The sequence below is a fragment of the Microcaecilia unicolor genome, chromosome 2 (assembly GCF_901765095.1).
Source record: "Microcaecilia unicolor chromosome 2, aMicUni1.1, whole genome shotgun sequence".
In the NCBI taxonomy this organism is placed as follows: Eukaryota; Metazoa; Chordata; class Amphibia; order Gymnophiona; family Siphonopidae; genus Microcaecilia; species Microcaecilia unicolor.
Window position 1 is genome coordinate 274,052,774 of NC_044032.1, and position 14,768 is coordinate 274,067,541.

The following is a 14,768-nucleotide window of genomic DNA, read 5'->3' on the forward strand; positions in this document are numbered from 1 at the left end:
AGGTGGTCAGGCAGCTGAAGGCATGCAGAAAATTCCTGGCCAGAGGGGTGTATGACACCTTTGATGTTGCGTCCAGGGCTGCTGCTCAAGGTGTGGTGATGCGCAGACTCTCATGGCTGCGTGCCTCCGACCTGGAGAATAGAATCCAGCAGCGGATTGCGGACTCGCCTTGCCGTGCGGATAATATTTTTGGAGAGAAAGTCGAGCAGGTGGTAGAGCAGCTCCACCAGTGGGACACCGCATTCGACAAGTTCTCCCGCCGGCAGCCTTCAGCTTCTACCTCTACAGGTAGACGATTTTTCGGGGGAAGGAAGACTGTTCCCTACTCTTCTGGCAAGCGTAGGTACAATCCTCCTTCTCGACAGCCTGTGGCCCAGGCTAAGGCCCAGCGCGCTCGCTCTCGTCAGCAGCGTGCGCCTCAGCAAGGCCCATCGGCTCCCCAGCAAAAGCAAGGGACGAGCTTTTGACTGGCTCCAGCAGAGCATAGCTGACATCCAAGTATCAGTGCCGGGCGACCTGCCGGTCGGGGGGAGGTTAAAAGCTTTTCACCAAAGGTGGCCTCTCGTAACCTCCGATCAGTGGGTTCTCCAAATAGTCCGGCAGGGATACACCCTCAATTTGGCCTCAAAACCTCCAAATTGTCCACCGGGAGCTCAGTCTTACAGCTTCCAGCACAAGCAGGTACTTGCAGAGGAACTCTCCGCCCTTCTCAGCGCCAATGCGGTCGAGCCCGTGCCATCCGGGCAAGAAGGGCTGGGATTCTATTCCAGGTACTTCCTTGTGGAAAAGAAAACAGGGGGGATGCGTCCCATCCTAGACCTAAGGGCCCTGAACAAATATCTGGTCAAAGAAAAGTTCAGGATGCTTTCCCTGGGCACCCTCCTTCCCATGATTCAGGAAAACGATTGGCTATGCTCTCTGGACTTGAAGGATGCCTACACACATATCCCGATACTGCCAGCTCACAGACAGTATCTGCGATTTCAGCTGGGCACACGTCACTTCCAGTACTGTGTGCTACCCTTTGGGCTCGCCTCTGCGCCCAGGGTGTTCACAAAGTGCTTGGCTGTAGTAGCAGCGGCACTTCGCAGGCTGGGGGTGCACGTGTTCCCATATCTCGACGATTGGCTGGTAAAGAACACATCCGAGGCAGGAGCCCTGCAGTCCATGCAGATGACTATTCGCCTTCTGGAGCTACTGGGGTTTGTGATAAATTATCCAAAGTCCCATCTTCTCCCAGTGCAGAGACTCGAATTCATAGGAGCTCTGCTGGATTCTCGGACAGCTCGCGCCTATCTCCCAGAGACGAGAGCCACCAACTTGTTGTCCCTCGTCTCGCGGGTGCGAGCGTCTCAGCAGATCACAGCTCAGCAGATGTTGAGATTGCTAGGCCACATGGCCTCCACAGTTCATGTGACTCCCATGGCCCGCCTTCACATGCGATCTGCTCAATGGACCCTAGCTTCCCAGTGGTTTCAGGCTGCTGGGGACCTAGAAGACGTGATCCACCTGTCCACGAGTTTTCTCAAATCCCTGTATTGGTGGACGATTTGGTCCAATTTGACTCTGGGACGTCCTTACCGAATTCCTCAGCCACAAAAAGTGCTGACCACGGATGCGTCTCTCCTGGGGTGGGGAGCTCATGTCGATGGGCCCTCACACCCAAGGAAGCTGGTCCCTCCAGGAACGCGATCTGCAGATCAATCTCCTGGAGTTACGAGCGATCTGGAACGCTCTGAAGGCTTTCAGAGATCGGCTGTCCCACCAAATTATCCAAATTCAGACAGACAACCAGGTTGCCATGTATTACGTCAACAAGCAGGGGGGCACCGGATCTCGCCCCCTGTGTCAGGAAGCCATCAGCATGTGGTTCTGGGCTCGCCGTCACGGCATGGTGCTCCAAGCCACATATCTGGCAGGCGTAAACAACAGTCTGGCCGACAGGTTGAGCAGGATTATGCAACCTCACGAGTGGTCGCTCAATTCCCGTGTAGTGCGACAGATCTTTCAGGTGTGGGGCACCCCCTTGGTGGATCTCTTCGCATCTCGAGCCAACCACAAAGTCCCTCAGTTCTGTTCCAGGCTTCAGGCCCACGGCAGACTGGCATCGGATGCCTTCCTCCTGGACTGGGGGGAGGGTCTGCTGTATGCTTATCCTCCCATACCTCTGGTGGGGAAGACTTTGTTGAAACTCAAGCAAGACCGAGGCACCATGATTCTGATTGCTCCTTTTTGGCCGCGTCAGATCTGGTTCCCTCTTCTTCTGGAGTTGTCCTCCGAAGAACCGTGGAGATTGGAGTGTTTTCCGACCCTCATTACGCAGGACGAAGGGGCGCTTCTGCATCCCAACCTCCGGTCCCTGGCTCTCACGGCCTGGACGTTGAGAGCGTAGACTTTGCCTCTTTGGGTCTGTCAGAGGGTGTCTCCCGTATCTTGCTTGCTTCCAGGAAAGATTCCACTAAGAGGAGTTACTTCTTTCTATGGAGGAGGTTTGCCGTCTGGTGTGACAGCAAGGCCCTAGATCCTCGCTCTTGTCCTACACAGACCCTGCTTGAATACCTTCTGCACTTGTCTGAGTCCGGTCTCAAGACCAACTCTGTAAGGGTTCACCTTAGTGCAATCAGTGCATACCATTACCGTGTGGAAGGTAAGCCGATCTCAGGACAGCCTTTAGTTGTTCGCTTCATGAGAGGTTTGCTTTTGTCAAAGCCCCCTGTCAAGCCTCCTACAGTGTCATGGGATCTCAATGTCGTTCTCACCCAGCTGATGAAACCTCCTTTTGAGCCACTGAATACCTGCCATCTGAAGTACTTGACCTGGAAGGTCATTTTCTTGGTGGCAGTTACTTCAGCTCGTAGAGTCAGTGAGCTTCAGGCCCTGGTAGCCCAGGCCCCTTACACCAAATTTCATCATAACAGAGTAGTCCTCCGCACTCACCCTAAGTTCTTGCCAAAGGTTGTGTCGGAGTTCCATCTGAACCAGTCAATTGTCTTGCCAACATTCTTTCCCCGTCCTCATTCCTGCCCTGCTGAACGTCAGCTGCACACATTGGACTGCAAAAGAGCATTGGCCTTCTATCTGGAGCGGACACAGCCCAACAGACAGTCCGCCCAATTGTTTGTTTCTTTTGATCCCAATAGGAGGGGAGTGGCTGTGGGGAAACGCACCATATCCAATTGGCTAGCAGATTGCATTTCCTTCACTTACGCCCAGGCGGGGCTGGCTCTTGAGGGTCATGTCACGGCTCATAATGTTAGAGCCATGGCTGCGTCGGTAGCCCACTTGAAGTCAGCCTCTATTGAAGAGATTTGCAAAGCTGCGACATGGTCATCTGTCCACACATTCACATCTCATTACTGCCTGCAGCAGGATACCCGACGCGACAGTCGGTTCGGGCAGTCAGTTCTTCAGAACCTGTTTGGGCTTTAGGATCCAACTCCACCCCCCGAGGGCCCTGTTTGTTCTGTTCCAGGCTGCACTCTCAGTTAGTTGGTAAATTTTTTTAGGTCAATCTTAGTTATGTCCTCGCCGTTGCGAGGCCCAATTGACCATGGTTGTTGTTTTGAGTGAGCCTGGGGGCTAGGGATACCCCATCAGTGAGAACAAGCAGCCTGCTTGTCCTCGGAGAAAGCGAATGCTACATACCTGTAGAAGGTATTCTCCGAGGACTGCAGGCTGATTGTTCTCACAAACCCGCCCGCCTCCCCTTTGGAGTTGTGTCTTCCCTTGTCTTTGTCTTGCTACATATGAGACTGGCCGGCACGAGCCGGTTTTGGGCGGGAAGACGGCCGCGCATGCGCGGTGCGCATCAGCGCGCGGGGACTAGCAAAGGCCTTTGCTAGTGAAGATTCCGATTGGAGGGGCTGCCGTGGACGTCACCCATCAGTGAGAACAATCAGCCTGCTGTCCTCGGAGAATACCTTCTACAGGTATGTAGCATTCGCTATATCCGTTACCCCACTTGGAGCTTAGTCAAACCTACAGAAAGACATGCAGCTTAAGTAAGCCTACACCAAAGTTAAACAATTGCATAACTGGTTGATACTAACAGGGTTTACACCTACATTATGATATCTTAGCCAGTATTAGGGTTTGTTGTTACCCCTGTGTCTGAGCAATATCAACTTCAATTTAAATTACATAAACAGAAATGGCAGAAAAGAGTTTCAAAACCAATAGAACAAGAGAAAATAAAGACAATTATAGTCCAATTCTGACTGTCCATTCATAATAGAGAGTGTGTCATTAGCTAGAAAGGGAATAACAAAAAAACAAAATAAAATTGAACTTTTCAATCAGGATTATTGCTAAACTGGAAATAAAACAAAATATGAGTCTATAATGTCCATAAACAGCAACTGTAAATCTTGACCCCCGCAGGACCCTTGCCCACGGAGGTGGAGAGAGGGTTTCAGAAGGCTCATAATAAGTCTCCTAAATATGACCTCTGTTTTCTGGCTCCTCATTTCCAAGGACATCCTAGGGCATCTATTCTCCCACATGATGTACTAGAGTTTAAAAGATAGTCTATTTATGTGATATAAGGTGTGAAATGAGACTAGAGAATAGAGAATAGTGAGATAGAATTTTACTTGTGTGTTTGTGAAACAGTTTAAAGAGAAGAGATTGAAACAGAGACTGGAGCAGGTTAGTGAAAGAAATAGTCTTTTATTCTCACCCAAATCAGGACTTCAAGTTGGTACAGACATCAGACAGATTCTGGGTTCAACCGGCCAGAGCTTCGCCGTTGTCCGAGGCAAGTTGGGGAGGGACTCCAACGATAGCTCTGATGCACAGTTCTTATATAGTATTTTCAGTACATACAAGTCAATTAAAGATCTGTGTCTTTATATCTTGTGATACTGGAAGCCATGTTGTAAAGACAGACACCATTTTATGAACCAAGCTTTTTACCATTTTTGTCATTAATTTCTACATCTTAAGTGTTACACTAAATTTGAAAGTTGTACCAGGTTTCAATAAGACTCACCAAGCAGTCCTGCTCTTGCAGGCTCCCTGCTATAAGGCCATCAGCTGATTATCAGGCCTAGTCAGTGCTTTTCAGCTGGTTTAAGCTGTGTAGCTTGGCCCACCACCATTCCAGTGGATAGGTCTCAAGTTGGGACACATATTAACACTAGCTATGTTGAGCAGGCCTATTTAGACCATCAAAAAGTTAAATGGTTAGCACTGAATACTGGCTTAGCAAGTTTTTAGCGGCCAAAATAAATCCGGATATTCAATGCTGGTCACTGGAAATGAATATCCAGGTTTAACACTGGCAACTGCCCCAGATGTTGTATTGAGAAAAAGTATAGGACCAGGGTCAACAATTAAATACCATGGGCTCAATATTATAACAAGCAAATGTGCTGCCCGCCACTGGCATAATATTGAGCCCATGGTATTTAATTGTTGACCCTGGTCCTATACTTTTTCTCAATACAACCTCTGGAGCAGTTGTTAAATTTTGCAGCATTTGACATAAAAAAATTGGTACATCTTGAAATAAATCCTTCTTTGTGCAAACCTACCATGCAGCTGATCATTTTACTTGTAGATTTTCTGTTTGTTGGTTTCATAGAGTCCCAACCGTGATCCCATCAGTAGGTATTTTCTACTATCAACTACTTCTGCTCTGAAATTACCACAGCATTTGAATGAGTTCATGAGAAGGCTGCCTTAAACAATTAGAACAGCAATTTGAGATTGCGGCCATGCCATGGGGATGCCAGCAGAGCTGTACCAATGTCAGAACCTCAGGTGGTTATCCAGCCTGAAAAACGTAGGCGGGCAGGTTATCCCTTGGTTTCCATGCCAGTCTCCACATAGACTAGTCTCCTGGTCTTCTAACAGACTCTTTCCTCAACTCTTTGGAATTTCTCTAGAAGACAGTCAAAAATGGATATGTCTCCATAGCAGTCTGAAGGCCCTTTACAGCACTTAGGCTAAGTACTCTAATATGCATGTGTATGCTACTTAAAAAAAAAATAATAATAACAACAACAACAATAAAATAATATATATTTCTAAAATACACTTTTCCTCAAATCTGTACCTTGAGGTAAGGCACAGAGGAAAAAAAACCCAAAAGGGCAATTTATTTATTTGTAACATTTGTATCCCACATTTTCCCACCTATTTGAAGGGTCAATGTGGCTTACATAGAACCGTAAGGCGTTCGCCAAGTCCGGTAAAGGAACAAATACAATGTAATGTTGAGGTCGAATAAGGTAGACAAATGCAGTGTGATGTTAAGGTCAGATAGGTAGGTATGTTTCAGGCACATTAGGGGTCGGAGATAGGGGAGGTTATATAATGTCCAGAACGATCTTTGCTGTGTTGATGAGTTGAGGCATTTAAGTTGGGTCGATAGGGTACACCTTTTTGAACAGATAGGTTTTTAGTGATTTCCTGAAGTTTAGATGGTCTTGGATTGTTTTCACGGCTTTTGGCAGTGCGTTCCATAGTTGTGTGCTTATATAGGAGAAGTTGGATGCATGGGTTGCTTTGTATTTGAGACCTTTGCAGTTTGGGTAGTGGAGGTTCATGTGTGATCGTGATGATCTGGTTCTATTTCTGGTTGGTAGAACTATAAGGTCTGTCATTTATCCTGGGACTACACCGTAGATAATCTTATGGACCAGGGTACAGATTTTGAAGGTGATGCGTTCTTTGATTGGAAGCCAGTGCAGTTTTTCTCGTAGGGGTGTGGCACTTTCGAATTGTGTTTTACTGAATATCAACCTGGCTGCTGCGTTTTGGGCTGTTTGGAGTTTCTTTGTGAGTTGTTCTTTACATCCCGCATAGATTCCATTGCAGTAATCTGTATGGCTTAGTACCATTGATTGTATTAGGTTACGGAATATTTCCTTCGGGAAGGAAGGTTTTACACGTTTGAGTTTCCACATTGATTGAAACATTTTCTTTATAGTGGAGTTTACTTGGCTATCGAGTGTAAGATTGCGGTCAATTGTGACGCTGAGTATTTTGAGGCTGTCTGAAATAGGGAAGGTGTGGTCTGGTGTGTTTATGGTTGTGGATTTGTAATTATTGTGTTGGGATGAGAGGATGAGGCAATGTGTTTTTTCAGTATTCAATTTCAGTTGAAATGAATTTGCCCATGAGTCCATGGTGTTTAGACCATGTTTGATTTCATTGGTGATTTCTGTCAGATCGTGTTTGAAGGGAATATAGATTGTGACATCGTATGCATAGATGAACGGGTTGAGGCCTTGACTGGATAATGACCTGGCCAGTGGGGTCATCATTATGCTGAAAAGTATTGGTGATAATGGTGATCCTTGAGGTACTCCGCAGGCTGCTTTCCATGGTGGTGATATGTTTGTATTTGATTTTACTTGGTAAGAAAAAAAGGACCAGGTAAAGTTGTCCAAGTGTTCGTCAGGGACGCCCTTCTTTTTTCCTTTATCGGTCGAGGACACCCATATGTTAGGCTGTGGCATAGCCAAGGGTGGGCCTGGGTGGGCCCAGGCTCACCCACTTTGGGATCAGGCCCACCCAGTAGCAGCACACCTATGATGTGGCTGGCAGGGCTCCCCAAGCCCCACCAGCCAAAAACTCAAAGCAGTGACTGATACATACTATTCACACCGACCCCACAGCCATACCTCTGATGTATTCCCACCTATGCAGAAACAGGAAGTTGCATCAGAGAGAAGGCTGTGGGGCCAACATGAGCAATGTGTATTAGTTGCTGCTCGCTGCCGGTGAAAATCTGCTATTTAAAAGGTATGCGGGGGAGGGGGATGTTTGAAAGACCATACAGCATGCAGGCAAGAGAGGGAGAGAACAAATCACTTGTGGGACAGGGCGGAGTTTTGCCCACCCATCTTGGGCTCAGGCCCACCCAAAATTGGGTGTCTAGATACGCCCCTGGGCACGCCCCAGTCCTGCCTTCGCTGCACCTCCGACACGTCCCCATGAACTTTGGTCGTCCCTGCCATGGAAAGCAGCTGAGGATGCCCCAAATTGGGTTTTGATTATGCTGATTTGGGCGACCCTGGGAGAAGGACACCCATCTTGCGATTTGTGCCGAAAGATGGGCGTCCTTCTCTTTCGAAAATAAGCCTGAAAGGGTGCAAGCTTAGTGCTGATTTTTTTCTGGTGCCAACATTTGAGTGCCATTTATAGAATTCCCCACATAGTGTGCACTTTTCTTAATGATGGTGAACTATTTGCACATAGTCCCCGGGATTCTATACATCGCGCCAAGATTTCTGCATGGAAATCGAAGCTTATTCCATAACATTGCACATAACTTAATTAGTTTAACAAATTAATCAGCGCTGATAACCGGATGTTAACAAGCAATTATCCGCACTAATTGGTATTAATTAGAATTTATGTGCACTACTTGCTAAGTGTGTTCTGTAATGTGGGGCGCATGAATTCTTAGTCATATAGTTGAAAAGTGGGCATGGTTATGGGTGTAGAATGGGCTGGTTGTGGGTGTTTCTAAATCTATGCACATTGTTATAGAATACACCCACTCTGTGCCTAATTTAGGCATTGGGATTTATACCAGGTTTTAGTTGGCATAATTGACGGTGACTAAATTTAGTTGCGTGGACCGGTGCTTGGTGTATTTTATAAACTGTAGAAATTTAGGCTTATTCCATAAAGTACGCCTACATTAAAGTGTACTTTATTTATTTACTAGTAAAACAGGCCCATTTCTGACACAAATGAAGCGGGTGCTAGCAAGGATTTCCTCGGAGTGTGTATGTTTGAGAGAGAGAGAGAGAGAGAGAGAGAGAGAGAGAGAGAGAGAGAGAGAGAAAGTGTGTGTGAGAGATGGAGTGTGTGTGTGTGTGAGTGAGAGAGAGAATGAGTGAGAGAGAGAGAGACAGAGTGTATGTGTGTGTGAGAGTGAGTGTGTGAGAGAGATAGAGTGTGTGTGAGAGAGAGATAGAGTGTGTGAGAGAGTGTATGTGAGAGACAGAGAGTGAGTGTGTGTGTGTGGGGCTCCAAGTTCCATGACCCCCTCCTTCCCTCCCTCCCTCCCTCTTCTCTCCTCCGAGTTCCAGGCCCCCCTTCCGTCCGAGTTCCATGCCCCCTCCCTCTCCCCAGCGTGTTCCATGCCCCCCTTTCCTCAGAGTGTGCATGTTTGAGTGTGTGTGGGTGAGAGATGGAGTGTGTATGTGAGAGAGAATGAAAGAGAGAGAGAGACAGACAGACAGACACAGAGAGAGAGAGTGTGTGTGTGTGTGTGAGTCTGTGTGTGAGTTAGTGTGTGTGTGTGTGTGAGAAAGTGAAGCCTTCAAGCCTTGAAGCATTCGTACGCTCTGTAAGGCTCCATCTCCTCAATTGACGACACTTAGTTCCGGAACGTTGCAGGAATGCTTCAAGGCTTGAAGGCTTCACTTTCTCGGCTTCAGAACGTTGGAGGTGCGTTTTATTATATAGGATTTGTTACATTTGTATCCCACATTTTCCCACCTATTTGTAGGCTCAATGTGGCTTACATAGTACCAGAGAGGCCTTTGCGGGCTCCGGTGTGGACAAATACAGGGTGATGTTGTGGTAAGATCAAGTTCATGTGGCACAGCCACATTAGGAAGAGTTGTGTTATGTCCACTACGTGCTTTAGTTTGGTTATGTTGCAGGAGATTAGGCATTTAACTTGGATCGGTAGAGTATGCCTTTTTAAACAGGTTGGTTTTTAGTGATTTCCGGAAGTTTAGGTGGTCGTACGTCGTTTTCAAGGCTTTTGGTAATGTGTTCCACAGTTGTGTGCTTATGTAGGAAAAACTAGATGCGTAAGTTGTTTTGTATTGAAGTCCTTTGCAGCTTGGGTAGTGCAGATTTAGATAAGATTGTGTTGATTTGGATGTATTTCTAATTGGTAAGTCGATCAATTCTGTCATGTAACTCGGGGCTTCTCCGTAGCTGATTTTGTGAACCAGGGTGCAGATTTTGAAGGTGATGTGTTCTTTGATTGGGAGCCAGTGTAGTTTTTCGCGTAGGGGTTTTGCGCTTTCAAATTGCGTTTTACCAAATATAAGCCTAGCTGCCGTGTTTTGAGCGATCTGAAGTTCCTTTAAGGTTTGTTCTTTACATCCTGCATAAATTCCATTGCAGTAATCTAAGTGGCTTAGTACCATTGATTGTATCAGGTTGCGAATGCGCCTAAACGATTTTCATTTCTGCGCCAAAGTTTTAGGTGTGATATATAGAATCTAGTACAGTATGCACTCTTTCCTGAGATAGTGTGCATGTGCGATGGTTTGCATATACATACTAGTTCACACATGTGTACCACTCGGAAAAGAGTGCCCACAGTGTACAAGTTGTGCGCCCTCTTTAAGAAAATTCTTAGCTGTGAATGATATTTGTTTTAATCCACTGCCCACCCCTAGTGGAAATATGAATGTCCTGACCTGGATGTCCTATTTCCCATTTACAACCCCTATGTAAAATGGAACTTCATAGCACCTAAGAGCAGAGACTCCAGAAAATTTCCATCTCAAATTATAGAGGGTCTTATGGGGGCCTGGTACAAAAGGTTAGGTGTGATCAGTAATTGCTGAAGGCACACGCAGGGATTTCTGTTTACCTTTATTTGACTTAGGTTCCCTTGCTTTCTTCTTTTGCTTTTTCACTTTTTTTCTTCTATTCTCTAATAGCAAACCAGGCAATTCTAGGTCTCCAGTTAGCCAAAGTCTGAAAGACTATCCTTCCGTAGACTGATCTTTTAATGATGTTCTTTGTCAGCGTGGATGATAGAAGCTGCATGCGATGACCGCAGGAGCCAGCATACATCACCTGACAATGGTCTGTAGCCCACGGTGCTATATGTCAGTCACAGGGCTGTGCTAACCCTTGTCAATTTATTCTCTTGGTAGTTTTCCGCAAATTTGTCTTAAATGAAAAAATGGGAAAGTAGTGTGTATTTGAAAAGAGATTTCTCAGTGCAAAAGTGCAGTGTGCTTTTTTCAGGCCTGACGTTATTGGTTTTTAGCGACACAGGGAATAACACTGAGGAGCTCTCAGAGCCTTTTGGCCCTTCTACACAGTAATGATAAATGATGCTTTGCACAACATTCCTAATGGGGATGTGAGAAATTCAGGCTTTATCGCTAGTGTAAGCACCAATCTGTAAGTAACATCTCAGCAGCGTAAAGGGAGAAGATGTTAGTGGCAGAATCTCATCTGATGTGTGCTCCTGGCAGGGGAACATTCCTGACTCTGTTAACAACTCAGCACTGGGGTCAGCTGGGGTTAAAAGGAAGTGACAAACAGGACTGGTCATTGGTTGAGCCCTAACCCCTAGACAAAAAGGAAAAATAGAACCCTGTTAATAGAATTGTTCTCAACCCGGTTCCTAGGAGGACCCATCTCATTACCCTTGACATACCCACTGAGCCAGGAAGAATAGTAGGTCAAGGACCCTATAGGTTACCTTTTTGTATGGCACAATTCCCAGGCATATGTGCTATTCTATAAACCGTGCCTAACATTTTAAGCTTTGCTTATAGAACAGCATTTTTTTTCAGCACTGATTTTTTTGGCACTATATATAGAATCTAGCCCATAGGGGGTAATTCTCAATAGATTGCCTAAAGTTAGCCATTGAGATGATGTATGCTAAGTATGGATTCTATAATGGAACTTGCATGCACAACTACTTTTATGGAATAGTAGTGTAAGTCTGCATTTACAGGCCTTACTTTAGGCACAAGAACTTAAATAGTTGCGCATAACTGTAGGCAATTAGGCGCGTAAATGCTAGTATTCTATATAACCCGCAAGCGTAACTGCCTGACATGCCTCTGACCCTCCCATGCCCCTCCCAGGGTCACGCCCCCCTTGGAGTTGTGCACTCTCTAATTTTAGCAAGTAACTTATAGAATACTGACCTTTACCCATGTATTTGCCAATTAGCACCAATTACAGTCAATAATTGGTTAAGGACAATTAGCATCTAAAATAAAATTAGCATCTAAATGCTTTCATAAAAAAACTGAAAACATTTTTATATAAGAAATTCCTGTTGATAGATGTGACATAAATCTGTACTGCAAGTCATCCCGATAAGCACAACCAGATCATGTATACCTCCCCTACCCTAGCTCTGTCAACCTATCCATAGACTTTGTGCCCAATCCCAGGGAGCTGTCTACCCTCCACTAGGTCTCCTTCCCTAATCCTGTTTCCACAGTTAGATCTGCTCACTGCTATCTCATGCGTCTTTGACATATATTTGTATATCCGCTTAATTTTATGTAAACCACATAGAACTGAGTTCTCGACTTGGATGATTGTGGGGTATAAATCCAATAAAATAAAGTAAATAATCTATTAAGTTATGTATACAGCTGACCTTTTATTCTATAAGTTGTGTGTGCAAATTTCCATTTATTTCCAAAAGTTTTACAGAAAATTGACCTGCTTAAATTTAGGTTTGTATGTGTTTATTTTTCCTTTGGTTAATGTTGCCTGCCCCTTTGAAGTGCGTTATGAGTGAAATATTTCCGATCTGGTGACACTGCTGATCATTTCTTTCAGTCTGCCACATAACAGTGCTATCACAACTTGAAGGCACAGCTGTGTACTAAGAACAGAGTGCCCTCACTCAGATATATTGCAAGCCCACTGAGAGCCATTTTGTCAGTTTCTAAGGCAAGCATTCTTTTACAAGATACAATAATTTTTTCTGAACATAATTATGCTTTATATCAAGATGACACTAACCGCTTTAATTACTTACCATATGCTTTTCTGTCTTTGAATGCATGCAATTGAAATATTCCAGTATACAGTTCTAAAATGATATACTACATAGGCAAGCATTTTGCATTTATGAATACCTAAAGTTTACTCATAACTTGCTTTCACTACAAAAAAGTGTGAAAGTCTTTTTCTGTGACTGAGAGCTTCCTAGAACCATCTCTTCAGCCTTAACAGACCAGCCTCCTAGCCAGTATCTGGTCACTTCTGTACAGTCTGCAACAGGCTGGGAACCTGGTCCATCACAAGGATCTGAGTATTGCTCTCAGTCACACACTTTCACTCCACTCCCACACTGTAAAGACTACCAGTTTCTGTACTTCACTGCTTTCGCTAGTTAGGTTCTCGATTTCTTAGTATCACTGCTGGACTGGTGAGGCTGTCCGAACCTAGGAAGCTGCTGTTTCAGTATCAGGGCTCAGCATTGTGGAGTTTATTGCCATGTGAGCTTAAAATGTAGAGGAATTATTTATAGTAAGGTAGGCCGGTGAGGGGCATACCGAGCAGCCGCACATAACATGGCGGCTGCTGCCCGGCAGCTCCTGTGTCAGAGCGACCCTTCCTTTCCGGCTTCCCCATCAGCGATTGAGATGACGCGGCAGGAGACCCCCTTGCCGTTGGTTGGAAAGCCAGAAGGGGCAGGGCTACAGGGGAAAGCATAAAAACTGCCAACGAGGGTTAGGGAGCCTCTTGTTGGCAGCGAGTTGCGCGGGAGTTTCCCTCCCCCCTTCCCTTTCCCGCGCCGCACCGGGGGAGCTAGACATGTGTACTAATGGGGGTCATGCTTCGCAAGCATGCTGATTTGTCCGTATCGATGTTTCCCTCGCCAGCAGCCAAGGCTGCCCTTACTTTGTGGAGGGGACGCGAAATGCGCAGGTGGTGGTGCTTATGCGCTATGCCAGCAGTTGAGGCGGCGAGCCTGCGAACAAATATTCTACCCATAGGGATGACCCTGCAGGCAAAGTTGAGGGAGCCAATAAGGGACTGCATTTGGTATAGGGTGAGCTTGGGCGAGTGTAGGGCGTGTAGGATCTTTCGTGATAGGCCGAGCAACTTGTCCTCTGGGAGTCTGATGGTAAGGGTTGTGGAGTCAATCTCAATACCTAAGAAGGTGATGGTTGTGCATGGGCCAGAAGGTTTGCTGCTGGCGACGGGTACTCCGAAGTCCAGGGTAACAGTGTGAAAGACATCCATGAGGTCTCTGCAGGTACTAGATTGGTGAGGCCCAACGAAGAAGAAGTCATCGTGGTAATGTACGATGGTTTTCATAGTGGAGCGCTGAGACACCGCCCAATGCAAGAAGGTACTGAAAGCCACAAACAGGTTGCAAGAGACTGCGCACCCCATGGGCAAGCATATATCGAAGGCTCAGCTATTTCAGTGTTGTTTTGGGGAATGAAGTTGCAAGAGGTGACCAGACTGTAGGTTAGAGGCTGAATTGCGATATGGGGGAAGGGATTGTTATTTAAATTGCAGTTAGTTTATCTAAAATGTATATAAATGTATTTTTCTTTTATTTGTATATGCTGACTGTAACTGCTTTAATATTTTCAAATATAACACAGGTTAATAAATTTTTGTAACTAAGGGGCCCTTTTAGTAAATGGGCTTAGTCTTTCTGGTACACTAAGATGCTCATTTTCAACAAAGAAAAATGTCCAAAAAGTGGCATAAATCTGCATTTGGATGTTTTTCTAACAAAAATGTCCAAATTGGTATTTTCCAAACCAATTTTTAGATGTTTTTCTATGAAGTCAGTCAGAAGCACGTTCAAATCACAAGAGGGAGTGTCAGGGCATGTTTAGGGCAGGATCTGGGCGTTCTGCCATAATGGAACAAAACAAAAACATTGAGGGCTATAAGTTGTACATTTTGGTCTAGACCTGTTTTATTAACAAATAAACCACAAAAAACTGCCCTAAATGACCAGCTGACCAATAGAGGGAATCAGGGATGACCTCCCCTTACTCCACCAGTGGTCACTTAGCCCTTCCCACCCCCCAAAAATGTGATTA